We start from the raw sequence: 16,546 nt of genomic DNA on the forward strand, positions 1-16,546 counted from the left end.
TTTAGATCCCTTTAAAACTGAAATTCGCCATTCTGATGTTTATACTGTTCCATTTCTCTTCAAGATTTGGTTCTCTCTTTCCAAGGAGATAAAGTGGCCACAAGTAAAAGAATACATGTAATTCTCTTACGTCTTATTCTCTTGGTAAGATTATTCGCTAGCCAGAGAACTTCCAAAATGCTACAGCACAGTACTTCTTCTCATGTAAGATACAATGCCTGGTTAAATTACAATTTTTCTATAGAATGGAATTTAATACCAGATATTTCTTTGCTAGCCCATTCAGTGGGGTTGCATGTGAATTCCACCACAGCCCCCTTACTGTGAGGTCTAAATTCTAATACACAAGAAGCTATGGAAAGTGTTACATTGAGACTTTTGTGATTGTTCCTGGTTCTTTTCTCTAAAGTAGGTGCCACAACATTTTCCAACCACTGGGTATTGTGTTTAAGAGACCGTGAAGGAGAAACCTTCTTCAGAGCCCTTCCGGTTCTGGCTGTGGTCCACGTCTGTCAGGGTCCTGCCATGTGTAAATCATGCACCCAAATACATCCAGATAGAACCCATCCATCACCTGCTGGCACTGACGTGGGTGGCACTGTCTGTAAATCTGGTGAAAATAATGTAATTGCGCTGTGAGATGACATCCCATAATGAGATTGTGATATTCCATAGCACGTGGTTTGCTATTTGTGACAAAGATGAATTTCACAGTGTGCACAGCTGCTGAGAGGCTGCTGGGTCTGGCAGACATGTGTAAGGGAAAGGCCTCTCTCAGGCCATCCGGTCCTAGCTCTTCTCTACTGGAAATAATTTCTCAGGACGGCCAAGAACTAGCTGCCAAATGGAATTTTCTCTAAAGGGTAGCTGAGTATTTAGGCAAAGCAAAATCTCTAAAAGCAAAAAAAATGTATAGAAGACATCAACCAATTTTCCTTGATTGCATTTACGGTTTATGGTAATAGATCCCATAGTCCACAACCAAAGTTATGTGACAGACTCTCGTGACCTCGGTGCATGCAATCAGGGCAAAGTGAAAACCACTTTTATGTTTGAAATAGAATAAATAACCTAAGATGTTCAGATTCTTACTCCCCGAGTCACATATATGGAAACTTTTAGACATCTTTCACTTCTAAGGGTCCTAAGTTGTCCTGAGTCTTTGCTACATAAAGTACAGTGCCCAGCAGTATTGTCATCACCTGGGACCTTATTAGAACTGCTGACTCTTGGGTCCCATGCCAGACCCACTGAATTAGAATCTGCATCATAACAAGATCACCAGGTGGTTCCTATACGCATTAAAATTTTAAAAGCAGTGTGCTAAGTGACGTTTGAGATCTTTCAGCATGCTCATCAGCACCAATAAGAATAATGATGATAATATAACACAAATCTTTCCAAATATATGTATATATGTGCATATGTTTTCTTTCATTTTATGAAGCATGTTCACAATCATTACCAAATTGAGCTTTCCAATATCCTTGTAAATTAGGTAGGCGCCATTTCCCTCATCTTACAGTTGAAGCAATTGAAGTTCAGAATTGTGATTAACATTTTTACCCAAGATGTATGCAGGTGAATAAGGAGCTTAACTCAAACTCAAGCCTTTTCTCCCCAAACCCAGTGGTCCTTTCTCATCATTGGTAGAGCATGTGCTGTGAGTCAGTTTGCTTCTAGCCCCAGGAGTGATGGGAGACTCTGTGAAGCCACTCATGCACTCCGAGTTCTCCACATCATAGACAAGAGTAGGCATCTGTAAACGACCAGCTGGAACTAGGGTTACTGTGTGTGGCTGAGTCTGTGCAGAACTTTTCTGATTTTAATCCTATCAAACCTGACCTCTATCCTAGTAGTTCTGAATTCTAACAGGTCCAGCATCAGCCACTCCAAGTTCTTATGACATGATTTAGGATTGATCACATGGGTCAACTTCGTGATACCCAGACCTGTGACAAACTCTTAACTCTAATTCCTTTAAGGACCCTACTGCTCCAGAAGAGTTTCCCAGGCCAGCCATTGAAACACAGACCAATAGAGAAAGCACTCGGGACTATAAACTGCCTCTGGCAAGAAACGCTCAAACATGCTTTTGATGGTGGTGGGATGACTTATTAGCCACTAAGTGTAATGTATAATGGAACCATTGCTCTGGGGCCTTCCACGCACTGGCCTGGCATTCACAAAGGATGAAGCCAGGAGTCAAGGATGCTGATGAGATACAGGCTGAAAGACTTCTCCAGCCTCTCTTGGAACCCAGTACTCTGAGGAGCCTGAGGCTATTCCAGAACCTCCTGGGCTTGTGAATGCAGGGCAGTGGGACGAAGAGGAACTGTTGCAGGGCAAGGGGTGCAAGGACAGGCTAAGTGTATTAGACATAGGTCTTTTACTGCTCTAGTGCATAATATGCTTTTTTTTCATGAGTGCTTGATATAAAATTTTTAACCATGAAGATTTTTGTCAAAGAGGACAAACTGATATACCTATCTGGGGAATTTATGAGAAGAAAAGTAAACTCATTGAGCTTCTCGTTTAATATTCTCAATTAACATCTTTGAAAATTCATCAACTTATCTATATAATGAGGCAGGTAGGCCCTTAAGGGAATTTTAAAGTTACAAAGGAACCGTGGACAACACTGAATCTTTTCCTGAACTGAGGAGCGGATGTTGCAGAATATTTGAGAACGTAATGGGAAAAATCAACTCACGCTAACTCAGAACTCCACCTGTGCCCTCACAGACGAGTGAATCTCCAATTTAGGTGTTGCAAGATTCAATTCCATCATGCATAATTCACGGGAGGTACTGTCTTAATTGTATACGACCCATGTGGGTTTTTCTAAACATGAAGAATTCCCTTGAGATATTGAACACGAATTCTTACGCTCTGCTGGCTCACCATTTCTTTCCTGTAATTCTGAGATGATAAAAATCAAATTCTGACTGCGTTTCCATTGCCTGCCTTCCTCATTCTCCAAAAGCCTAATCATGAAAAATCACACAGGCACAGCCTCTCTAGTTTACGCAATCACACTTTGTAACGATGTTATTTACGCCCGTGTCCTTGTTAAAACATTAAACTAGGTTATGGACTCCCGTCTCTGCAGCCACGCTGAGGGACAGTGTCTTCTTATATGGGAGTGATTTTCTCCTGGGAAGCTGACTTGCCTTTGGAATTCTCCTTTATCCTTTTTCCCATTTCTTTCACTGGGGATAGGAAGGGGCTGATCTATAGAAAATCAGAAAGAAAAGAAAAGCTCTGGAAGCTTCTTTGCAGTGATCTTTCTTGACCGGCCCCCCATACATTGGATGGACGTCCCTGCTCAATGCAGTGAGTGTGTTTGTCCAGCGCAGATTCTGAAACACACTCGGTCCATTAACATTTCCTCATATGGTGTCACAGGGAAAGAGGTTAGTAAAGATATTATTCATATAAAAAGAGTAATGGTGTCATGATAGAAAATTAGAAAATACAGTGTTTTCATATGGAAGAAGAAATTATAGAAAATTTCAGAGTAGACTAGAAAGGGTGAGAATGCCCTATATGGGCACTCAGGCTTCGTTTTCCCCTCCTTTTTGGTTTCCTAGTTAAGACCTTACAAGGAGTCAGGTACTTTTATTAACCCAACTGCAGAGATGAGAAAACAGAAGCTCAGAGAGGTTGGATAACTTATCCAGGGTCACACAGCTAGCTGGTGGCAGAGCTGGAATTCAAATCCAGAGTTGATGCTTTACACGACTACACTATAGTGCCACTCACACGAGGTGCCATGTGAAACGTGCTTGCAGGCTACAAACTTGCACAATGGAAATTGGGAACTGGCAAAATTCCGGCCTCTGTGTTTATGCTCCCGTGCCTTTCCCTCCATTCTGGAATGCCTTTGCCCTTTGTCTGCACCTGTTGAAAACCGCCTCGGGATTATTCCCCACTCTTCCCTCATTTTCCTCATTGGTATTAATACCTCTCACAAGTGATACACAAATACAAATTGCTTAAAGAAATTCTAAGTATGCAGAAAAAGCCGAATTCCTTCCTGTGTCCCACCCCAGCCTCTCGCCCCGAGGAAACCATGTTAATTTTTGCTGGGCGTTTACTTGCATTCATGTACTAGAAATAAATGGTTTTGTTTTTTTTTAAAACATGGATATTTCCTTGCAAATTATTCTGCAACTTCTTCTTTTTTTTCATTTAAAATGTCCTGAAGATGGTCACATACCAGCATGCCCGGCACTGCCTTGTGTTTTTAACCGTCACTCAGAACTGCTTATTTACGAGTCTTCCGTCCCAGAAATACTGTTTGTTTCTCCATTTATTCAGGTCTTTGTTTATGCATTTTAATAAATCATCTAGTCCTTGCATTTCTAGCAATTTTATAGATTTGGTTGTCATTGTGATTGCGATTTTTATTTTATATTTTCTAATTGGCTTTGCTAATGTTCAGGAAAGCAATTAATCTTAAATGTAGCCACCTTGCTGAACTCTTAATCTTCATAATTTTTAAAATAGATTCTCATGTATTTCCTAGATAGATGATCATATTATCTGCAAATAATGAGATTGTTTTTGGCTTCTTTTCCCATAATTAATAGATGTGTTTGTTCCTTTATTTTGTTTTATGTCATTGGATAAAATCTCTAGTTTGATGCTGAATAAGAGTGGTGACCGGATGTGCATCTTTAACTTGTTTCGTATTTAACTGGGAATGTTTCTAATGTTACTGTGACATTTGCGTTATGTTCCTGGCATATGGAAGTTTTTAGGGATATTTTCTGATGGTTTGTAATCAGAAATAGCTGTCGAATTTTATCAAATCCTTTCTTTTCTATTTCTTACCTGTTGAGCTTATCTTATGGTTTAACTTAACTTCTCTGTTAACATAGTGAATTACGTGGATGGTATCTCTGCTCACGCCATTTTAGACTCCTCTTATAGACTTATTAGTTTTTTTGTTTTTTGAGGAAAGTTAGCCCTGAGCTAACCAGTGCCAGTCCTCCTCTTTTTTTGCTGAGGAAGCCTGGCCCTGAGCTAGCATCAGTTCCCATCTTCCTCTACTTTCTGTGTGGGATGCCTACCACAGCATGGCGTGCCAAGTGGCACCATGTCCGCACCCAGGATCCCAACTGGCGGACCCCGGGCCACTGAGAAGCGGAACGTGCAAACTTAACCGCTGCGCCACCGGGCTGACCCCTAGACTTATTAGTTTTGACCTTTTCTTTTCTCTTTAAAAAAATTTTTTTTTGGTTGAGGAAGATTCACCCTGAGCTAACATCTGTTGCCAATCCTCCTCTTTTTTTTTTTTGCTGAGGAAGATTCGCCCTGAGCTAACATCTGTGCCAATCTTCCTCTACTTTGTATGTGGGATGCCACCACAGCACAGCTGATGAGTGGTGTAGGTCTGTGCCTGGGATCTGAACCCACCAACCGGGGCCACAGAAGAGGGGTGCACTGAACTTAACCACTACACTTGCCTGCCACGCTGTTCCTTCCTAAAACAACCTGAAGGATCCTTGAAAATCACATCACTTTCATATTGTGGATTCTCAATTAATGTTGAAAGACGTATCTTTATAAAAATTTGCATCTAGTATGTCACCTGAGGACCACGGTAGCCATGCAGTTAGATGTTATTCTTCAATTTTAAATATGCGTAAACTGAAGCTCACACCAAGTCAGGGCCAGAGCTGGGTATCAAATTTCAGCTCTGTTACAGGAGGGCAAAGGCTCTTTTTGCTGACCCATCAATAATAATTGTCCTAGTTTGGTGACGTTCACCATCAGAGTCAGCATTCCCATTTTCCGCATTTATTGGAGAACCTGGGCAGCTCACAAATGGTTTTCACTACCTGAACAGTGCTTCCTAGCCAGAGGGGGAAGGGCTCGATCTGGTGGCAGAGTCTTCACCTTAGGCCCCTTTATTGACTAATGGCCAGTCAACCAGCCCAATTCCGGTGCTGATATAAACACGTGCAGCAGAAACAATTTTATTTAAAATGCCCTTGCTTCTCCTTGCAGGGGCCTGATACTGAATCCAGGTCAACTGCCAGAACTTGACCTCCTTCAGAATCACAGATGGTCAAAGCTGGCGGGGGCCTCAGAGATAATCTGTGCCATCTCCTCTTTTACAGGTGGGTAAAGTGAGATTCAAAAGGGAAACAACTTTCACAAGTCAACCTGTCTGTTAGCCAATGTCTCAGGCTGTCTGGGACTAGCTCTTCCAATGCAGTTTAATTGTGTGTTTAATCTCACAGACAAAAGAAATGTCTCGCTAGATAAATCTTTGCTCCTTATTCTATGATAAAAGGCCACAAATTGGATCTTGGGCAAAAATCAGATAGGTTTTTTTAAACAAATTTGGAAATGAAAATGGTGGCAGTGATAATTATAAGTTTCATGGGCTATAGGAGAAATTTTATAGACCTAATACTTTCCTATCTCTTATCACTGAGGCACAATGATCACAGGGATTCAACCATGAGGAGAGTTCTGGTCTTTTTCCTAATGAAACCAAATCTGATGTACTGTCAATATTGGATTCATAGGCACAGACTACGTGCCTCATGCTGCCCTGTAAATTATTTTTTTGTCCTGAGGAAGATTTGCCCTGAGCTAACATCTATTGCCAATCTTCCTCTTTTTGCTTGAGGAAGATTGGCCCTGAGCTAATATCTGTGCCAGTCTTTGTCTATTTTGTATGTGGGTTGCCACCAGAGCATGGCTGCCAATGAGTGGTGTAGGTCCATGCCCAGGAACCAACCCAGGCCACCAAAGCAGAGTGTGCCAAACTTACCCACTAGGCCATGGAGCCAGCCCCTGGAAATACTTCTGCAAATTAAAAAATCTTCTTTTGTCGTCCCAGCATTTGATAAAAGAAAACAATAAGCATCAATTGGATTATGCTTCATTGTCAACTTGGCTTTCATCATAGCACCAGCAGCATTGTACTAACATCATTGTCAAGATGGAGAGCAAAGCTAACTCTAGGGAACACTGCTTACCCAAGTAGAGAATTGGAGAGCAATTTTTAAAAAGATGGCTAAGCCTGTTCCTAGGTTTGACATATGTTAAATCTTTGTATTACCAACAAAACTACTTGCCACAAAGCTATTTAGTTTTACTAGACACACTACAGAGATATTTAGATAGATACGGTCCCTGTTTTTCAAAGCCTTAGTTTTGCAACATATCCAGACCACTGCCTTCTATCATTATAAAAAACAATAAGAAATAAGATATTTTAACGAAGTCGAAAGAAAACATTATTCTAAGATTATACAGACATACACACAAATCGAGGACTTTGTGCAATGATGGTGTGCAGGGTGTGTTGGGTCTGTTTTGGGTGGTCTGTGAGGTGGCATAGGTTGTGAAACATCACAAAAAATTTTTGATTTGAGATAATAGGTAGCATACATTTCCCCCAGAATGCCGTATCACCTTTCTCACCCTGACCATTTCTGCGTTTGCTGGGTCTCTAATATTCAGCCAACAGCATCTTTGTTTGTTCATGTTGAGACGTTATTTCATAGCTGTTTTTAAGCCCTTTCATGCTTGGTCTTCCCAACAAGACTGATTGTAAGATCCTGAAGGATATGACCCTTTTTGAAAGTTTCTTCATTATCACCTCTGCAGCCAGAAAGTGTTCAGTGAAAGCACTTGAGTCTGCTGATGCAGATCAGCATGTTGGAGACAGGACGATCAGATGGAAGCAATGATCAGATCCATAAAACCAAAGCCTAAGTCTCTGATTCAAACACCAGGCAACGAGGAAGGCATTTCACAAAGCCACAAACAAATGTGAGGCCTTGACTGTTGCGTACCCTGCAGGGGCCGGGCCGGAGGACAAATGCTTTCTCCTTTCTTGAGCTATCAAGATTTTGCTTCCTGTAACTTTTCTATGTATTAATCATCTTGTAGGTTAAAACAAAGCAAAATAAGACAAAAAAGAAGGATCAGGGTTTTTAAATTCATATACCTTCCCATGAGATTTCCATGGTTGCCCAAAGAAGACTCCAGAAAATACCCCCTACAGTTAAAAGGGAGAGAATATGCCTGGCAAAGAATGTGCTGCCCCCTTCTGGTAAAATAGCACACAATATTTTCTCTGCCATTCCCACTAAAAGAAAAAAGAATTATTATAATAACAATAACATTTGTATTACACTTTATAGCTTCACTTTCACATGCATTGTCGTTTAATACTCACAAGATCCATATGAGGTGGGTGTTATTACTCACATTACAGAGAGAAGAAAAGTGAAGTTCAGAGAGGGTATGTAACTTTCAGAAAGTCACACAGTGATTGGTAGATGCAGGACTTGAGCCTTACAAGTAAAGGTGTGTTACGCATGAAAACAGACTAAGAGTGATGTATTATTCTGCGTCTTGACAAATATTAAACATATCTGCCAAGACTCAGCAGAAAGGTGTGGATTCTTCCATCTGATCACCTCATGTTCCAGCCTTGTAGAGTGTAACTGACACGTAGCTCTCACTTTCTGGCCCTGCGGAGAACAGCAGCACCATCCTGAAGGAGGTTTGGGAGATGGGATGAAGCAGGACAGGGAGCAAATCTTTCTCCTTTGTCACTCTTGAACCAGACAAGATATATTCCTCTACTCTTTTTATCCCTTATAGTTTTCTCAGTAATCTTCAAATACAAATAGAATAAAAAACTCTGAGTGGCTTCCTAGTAACCCCAAACCCATACTACAATATTCTTGGCTCCCCCACCCAGGTTCATCTGCCATCACACACTCCATGCATCCTGTCTCATCTGACCCCTGGACCATCCTTTTCAGATGTTAGGTTCCTCTAGCAGCTTTTCCATCTGACTCTGCTTAGCAATTCCCTATTTAGCCTTCCAGCCCTTGCTCTGCGATGATGCCCCATCTCTTTAATGCTTCTTCAGTACATTCCCAGCCACCAGTGGGGCTTCTGCCTTTGGGATTTCTGATAGCTCTTTGTCTTCCTTTCCATTAGTCCCTCTCACTAGTTCATCCACCTAGAGGGTAGGGACACATCTTTATTAATTTCTGTAACCTCCAACAAAACTTGGCATACATTAGTAAATATTTAACTTTAATTGAATTGTCACACTTCCAGAAAAACCCAGGAAGCACCACCCTGATTATAAGAGGCGTAGTAAATCTTTTCATAACATGGGGGATGTAAGGAGACAGGTGCCCATGGTCATTGCTTATAAAATCAAGAAAGAGACCACAAAGGCAAGAATCCCACCTCCGCTCTTACATTTGCTCTTCTCTGTGCAGGAGCAATAATTTTTGGAAACATATTTCTTGCACAGCATCCTATCCTTCCATCCCTACTTGTGCACCAAATTATCCAATTCCTGTGACCAGAAAGCACTTATGTTAGGGTCCCTGTTTGATTGCTGGTATTTGCAATCGGAATATTGATTTCCAAGATGGCTTGTCTAGTCTTTAACTAAATAATATAGGCTGCAGAATAACACTCATATAAATATTCTAAAGCTATTCTATCCTTGTTATGGGCTCTCTGTCTCTCTTTTTTTAACTTTTATTTTAAAAAATTTTTACCTCAGAAAAGTTGCAAAAATTGTATAAAGAATTCCCATAGTTTACGCCCATTAATTTATACTACAGTCTTTTTGGAAAGCATTTTGCATCTAAAAGATGATTTACCATCATACCAGGATATTAGAAGTATTATTTATTATAAAAACAAATTGGGAATGACCTAAATATTCCAAAATAGAGGATTCATTATGTACGTAATTATATCAAAATGAGGAATCTGTACCTATCAAAAATCAAACTCTTTAAGAATATTGAAAGGGAAATTCCCAATGCATTAGTTTGCTAGAGCTGCCATAATGAAATACCACAGATGGAGAGGCTTAAGCAACAGAGATTTCTTTCTCACGGTTCTAGCATTGGCCTGCAGATGTCTGCTTTCTCCCTGTGTCCCCACATGGCCTTATTTCTGTGTGTGTGCGTCCCTGTGTCCCTTCTGTTTCTTATAAAAGACACTAGTCATATTGTATTAGAGCCCCAACCTTATGACCTCATTTAGCCTTAATCACCTCTTTCGAGGTCCCATCTCCAAATCAGTCATGTTGTGGGTTAGGGTTTCAACAGATGAACTTTGGGGGAACACACTTCAGTCCATAACACTCAAGATATTGTAAGTGAAAAAAGTACATCAGAAAACCATGTTTATAGCATGACTTCAATTTTTTAAACATACTCACACACATATGCAGAGAAAAAATAGTGTGGAAGTTTACAAGTCAAAATTTTAAAAGGTGATATTTCTGAATTGCAAGATTATGAATTATATTAATTTACTTCATACTTCATTACATTTTATAATTTTCCATAATAAATTACCTTTACTCTTATAATCAGAAAAAATGTATTATCAGTACCACACAAAACTTTAATAACCTGCAAGTTCTTTCATATCCGTTCATGTATTTGATCTCTGCAACTCTGCTGTGAGGTAGGAACAGGAACTGTGTTTTTTGACCTATAGATGACAAAATTGAGGCTCGGGAGGGTTAAGCCACATGGCCAAATTCTCAGCCTAATAATCAAAATGGGTCTTCCGAGTATTAATCCAGTGATCTCTCCATTATCCCACAATTCTCCAAAATACCTTCTTTTAATAAATAAAGTCTAACAATACTCTAAGACTATCCCCAAGAATTTATTAAGGGTTCTTACAAAAGCAGAAGAAATGATAATAACAACAGCAGTGGCAGCAACATCAGAGCAAGCGTTTCATCTCATAGGGATCATTGGAGCTGTCTTAGTCTCTGGAAAGATTTGGAATACCAAAAAATATAAATAAATAGTAACCTGGGTTGAAAACCGTCGTTGCTTTTTTCTGCATCCTATTCTTATGATTGTTGTACATTTATGAAAGCAAAGCATAATTAGAGAGACTCCACTGGGTATTTCAACAGATAGTGTTATGTATAAGAATGCGCGCATGCTCAGATCCTCCGGGTCAGACGCCTTGATCTGTGAAGGAGGTGGAGGGAGAATTAGGGAGACTGGGGGCTATGATGAGAACTCCAGAGATCTCAAGTAGACAAGTGTTTTGCCATTCCATGAATGCTAAAAGTGTGACCACAGCTGTGGATGGAGGGGTTCCTGAGTATGAGGTGTCCTTTAGTTGAAAACGTTGTGACTTATTGCTCTAGGTCAATAATATTAAAAAATCTCATTTAGAATATGTTCTTTCCCACTTAAGTCTCCATTCCTATGATAAAATCAACGATCACATAATCACCATGCAAACTGATATTTTCCGAGGTGAATTCTATGTTATATTTCTGAGTGAGTTGGACTTAACCAAGCCATTGAACAACTTCAGCCTGCAGGATGTACTGTAAGTGTGCTGGACATCACTCTGGGAAGAGGGCATGGCGGAGAATAAAGATCTCTGTTGAAACATGGCAGAGAACCTCCTCTTCAATTCAAGAAGTGATATTTTTCTAGCACCTACCATGCAACCAGGATTATATGTGGAGAAAACCTTGCTCACATGTGGCCCATGGACAGAGCTTTGGCTCTAGACATCACTACCTATTTTAGTGTTCAGTGCCTTCTCGCTCTGTGACAATTAAACTTCCCTCATACATTGTAGATCTCTGTGGATTTGTGGAATGACAGACAACTGGAGTAAAAGGATTGACCAAATGTATTTCAAGACTTTCGAAAAGGTTCCATCATCACTTGATGGCGATTGTCTTGAGAAAAGCAGCTGGGCACTTCCTTCCAAGGAAGCTCCTGAACAGCTGTCAGGACTAATCCGGGTGAGAGATGAGAGAGCGACCCAGGGGTTAAAAGCTCCAGCATCTGCTGCAAATCCCCAGAGTTCTCTAATCTGTCCAGTGGCCCAGGCTGTCTGCAAAGGAAGTGTTGTTTTATAGTGACCCTTTAACAAAGGGGAAACAGCAACTTTTAGAAAATGCAGGAAGTTGTTGTCCTGGGATCATGCTGCCTGGGTAAATCCTACAGAGATTTTTATTTTAACTTCGAAAGCACAGATAAACATCTGGAAAGTCCACATAGACTGTGCACAGGAGGCATTGCATTGCAATGTGCAGTATTGCCTGGGTTCCTAAAGGGACACGCACACACACACACACACACACACACAAGGATACCACAAACCTCAAGTCCTGCACATTGGCCAGCTGCCTCCAACCAAAATTCTGTTTGAGCGAACTGGTGTCTCAGCAGTACTTGTGGAAATTTGCGTGTCTTTCTCTGGTCGATAGTGCTCTCATCTGTGAAACATAACAAACAGCCAAAAATAAAAGTGATTTGGACTAGATGGTAAATCCCAGACATACCATCATTTTCCATTCATGTACCCATAACAGACATAGTTCATTGGTCGCAGCATTTTCCCAGCCCTGTTGTAGTCTCTGAATTCTCAACAGCAATGGGTCTGAATTAGAATATGAGATGAATCCCATTTCATCTGCTTGCAGTTTCGTGATGCCTATGGACCTTTTCATCAGCAGTCTCAGCAGGCTTGGTGGCTTTGACTCGTGGTGGCACCTCTGGCACAGCCTAGTATAATTGCCTTTAACAGGACATAGTGAAAACAGAAGCACCAAGGTAGTTTTTGGAGGGATCCTTGGGTTTCAGAGATGGGCACATGTCTCTCCAGGGAAGAAGAACGCACATCAGAACCAGAACCTGAGAAGAAGAGCGGAAATGGGGTGTTTATTAGTATATGTCCCAGTGAGACCCTACTCCAACCCCCTTTTAAAATCTAAGCTGGTGTATTCTGACAAAAAGATCACAATTATATGACTATTTGTATTATCACTAACATAGGAATCACAGAACAAAATTCTTACATTGAATTTTGAGAGCTGGAGAAGACCATAGAGATAGTCTAGTCCATTGGTTCCCAAATGCATCTCTCTGCACCAGATCCAGGCTGGTGTCATAAGGTCACTTGAGAGTTTGTTAATGATATGATTCCTGAGCCCACTTCCCCAAAATGCTGATCCAGAAGGTTTGGTATGGTTTTAATAAGTTCCCTAAGTGATTGCAATGAGTACCCAGGTTTGAAAATCAATGATCTATCCAACATTATCATTTTTAAGATGAGACAACTGAAGTAAAATTAGAAGAAATGATTTGTCCAATTTCACCCAGCAACTTGTTTGCAAATAGAATCTAAGTTTTCTGACTGCCAGTCCCATACCAAGGGGTAGGCTAATTCTTTTGGAGTTTCTTGAAAAAAATCATCAGTCATGTCGGCGTACCCTGTATTTCAATAATACTTATATGGAACAGGCTGCCATGGAAAGTAGTGAGTGAGGTCTTCGCCCATGGAGGTGTTTCAGTTTATAGCTGAATGCTATAAAAAAGGACACTTGTTGGTGAATACATCAGATGAGTAGTCCGACTTTACCTTCTAGTTTTATGTCAGTCTATTCTTGGCCAACTCATTTGTTGGAAAATAATGAGAAATTGAGGCTTTATGTCCTTTAACACCAAAGTTTAATCTCTGGTTAAGTTCTGAAAGGGAAGCTAGGACAAGATAGGTGAGCTTTGGCAAAGATTTTTACCTCTAGACGACTGCCTTTTGTTGTTGGCAGTTGTCTAGACAACTCTACCTCTAGAAACTCTTTAGTCTAATTACCAGCCCCCGTGTTTCAGCGTTACTGCATCAGCTCTGTAATTGAGCTCCATCCCGCTGACATATCCCCACAGCATAGCCCACTCAGCTGCCACCAAGATCTTCCTATTGCACTGATTCCACCATGTGGTGCTACTAGAAAACCTCCATTGACTCCCCATGGGCAAAGCTCTAACAGTCTCTTTGACAGTCAAAACGATTTTATAATGTGACTCTTACCCTCCATTTCCAAATTTTTCTCCTCCTATGCTGAGCATGAAGCCTGTTTGAGTCTAAATAGGTTTCTCCACTGTTTCCACTTTCATTCACATTGCAACATATTTTTAAATTGCCTATTCAAATTCTACCTACCCTAAAACATCCAGCTCACATCCCTTATTCATTAGGAAATACTTATTGTGCCCCAACTATGTGCTAGGCACTGGAGACTCTGAGGTGAATAACTCAGATATGATCTGTACTTTACAATCTGGTGGAAAAGCCCGACATTAAATAACTAATTTCCAATGACATGAAGAGTATTCCATAAAGAAGAGTAAGTTTCATGGAAACGTTAAGACATGACTTAACCCATGAGCCCCTACCTCAGGGCAACTGTGACCCCATCATCTTCTGAAATCTTTGTTACCTTCGTTGTCTACATATTTTTATATAGAGATACAGACTTACGTGCTATTAGCTATTCCCTTTGTGTTTGTTTTGTTTCTCCAGTTAGATTAAAACCTCTTGTATGACAGCAGCATATCTCAAATGCTTTTTGTAACATAAAGTACTAATGTAGTCTAAATCATGAGACGCACAAAAGCGCTTAGTAAAGACAGAATTTCATTATGTTTTCCAACTTTAAGCTGTTTTCACTCCCATTGTTTTATTTGATCCAATAATCCTGTGAATTAAGTATTGTGATCCCTGATTCAAAGCAAGAAAACTGAAGCTCAGAGAATTTGAGTGACTTGTCTAAGGCCTTCATTAGAGTTGTATTTGCATTACTAATTTATGGAGTTCGAACAAAAACCTAGGACCTTTCGTTCTTATTTGAAACCTTTTCCAGTGTAACATGATACCAAGTGAATGAATACATGAGTGACCCTCTTATCGTTTCTTACCAAACCTTCTTCTTCTTTCCTCTCCTTTTTCTCTGCTTCCATGCGCATCCGTCTGCTTCATATTCTTTCTTTGCCTCTTACCATGCCCCAGCATGTCCCTGACCACCCATCTCATTTCTAGGCTGTGATCAGTTTTTTGAGAGGTTCAGGGGCAAAGAGACTGTTGGCCCCATCCTACTGGCATGCTGTATTCAGTTGTCTTAGGGCAGCTTCCGCAGAAGGAGACCCTGAGACCAGGACTGTGCGTGACCAAGTTATTAAGAAAGTGCTCCCAGGAGAATCCAGTAAGGTAGTAAGGGAAATAAGATGTGGAAGCGAAGAAGTCAAACAATTTCCTGTAAAGATCCAACTCCAGCCCAAGTCCATTGGCACACTGCAGTAGAAAACTCACGTCAGATTGTCCTCTCTGGAGGCAAGGGAGCTGGGCTTTCATACTTCTTGACCAGTCCATCATTGGCCGGGGCTTCCCCAGGGGAGTATAAATTCCAGATATTCAGCTTCTAAAAAGAATCACAAATGTAAGCCTTTGGAAGAAAACCAATGGAATTGGGAGAAGAGTGTGCTGAAAGAGTAAAAGAGTGGCTGAGAATCTGGCCAGAGCACCGAGTGTCTGCTATGGCAGGTCTGGATCTATAACATAAGGGATTTTTACATTTTAGGGCGTCACAAATCTGTTTCTGAGTCTGATGTATGCATTAGACTCTTGCTTCAGGAAAATGCAAATGCTTACGGGGGCCGGCATTCACAGGTCCCCAAACTCGATGAGGCCTGCGTTACAGCAATTCTAGTGTATCTGAGAGGCTTCAGTGAGACTGTTCTGCCTAAAGACTAACTTCCTGGGCCTCCATTCCTACGATTCTGCTCTCCAAGGAAATGCCATACGCTGAGCTGCATGGCCTCACATTACTTCATTACTCTCGTAGTTACACAGCAGAAGGAGAAGGTGTTTTTCCAGCCTGCCTGGTCTAAAGATGAAGCAGCACTGGCATGTGACCTCAGGAAAACCTCAGTCCTATTAGCTAGAATGACCTGAAAATAATGAATAATAACCTCCTTTAGCTGACAAGCATCCCTTGGGAAAGAAGGTACACAGATCCGAGATCCGGAAAATATGGACAGGAGGCCTCCTTGGAAAGCAGGATGGAAACGCAGAAAATCAAAACCAAGCCTGTGGGGTCCACTGGCACATCTGTGACAGCTTTTCACCAGCCTCCTCTTTGCGGCTCACTCACGGACTCCCTGGATGCCACATCTATTTAATTAACAAAAGAGGCAACTTCTCCTTCCTTGTGGAGAAGTCCATGGAGCCTTGTCTTGATAGGTCAGGCACAAATGACAGATGGGGCTGAAGTCCTCCTCCCCCTCCCCCACACCGTCAGAATTCCGCTCTTGCCCTCCCTCCGGACCTTGGAGGACATAGCTTTACAATGAGGCTGCTGCACACAGGAACTGTTGGGCTCCACCTGATCGGAATGTTGATGGCAATTAAGGAAAAGACCCTACCTTGTCATTTGTATTTGAAGCTCTGGAATTACTTGTATCTAAATTGATTTTTATCTTTTATTGTTTGAAGATTTTATAAGCTTATATTGTTTCCACTATCATAAAAAACTATTGATATTAAAAATAAAAATAATATAATATAGAATGCCGAATGTAGTTCCATTTATGGAGAAATATGTGTAAGTATGGTTATATAGGCATTAAAAATCTCAAAGTATTCCTACAGTCTGGTAAAAGTGGTTACCCCTTGAGGGGTGAGATTATATATGGATTTTTAC

At 40.9% G+C, this 16,546-nt stretch overlaps 1 long non-coding RNA gene across 1 annotated transcript; it reads right to left on the minus strand.

Annotated features, from left to right (window-relative positions):
• Nucleotides 1-10,676: 10,676 nt before the first annotated feature.
• On the minus strand, nt 10,677-16,160 carry LOC138918929 (uncharacterized). Its single transcript, XR_011428695.1, has 5 exons — nt 15,816-16,160; nt 15,157-15,265; nt 12,513-12,704; nt 12,171-12,286; nt 10,677-10,804 (listed from the first exon to the last, which is right to left on the minus strand). It is a non-coding gene; the product is annotated as an uncharacterized lncRNA (long non-coding RNA).
• Between the last annotated feature and the right edge of the window lie 386 nt (nt 16,161-16,546).

The sequence above is a fragment of the Equus caballus genome, chromosome 19 (assembly GCF_041296265.1).
Source record: "Equus caballus isolate H_3958 breed thoroughbred chromosome 19, TB-T2T, whole genome shotgun sequence".
In the NCBI taxonomy this organism is placed as follows: domain Eukaryota; kingdom Metazoa; phylum Chordata; class Mammalia; order Perissodactyla; family Equidae; genus Equus; species Equus caballus.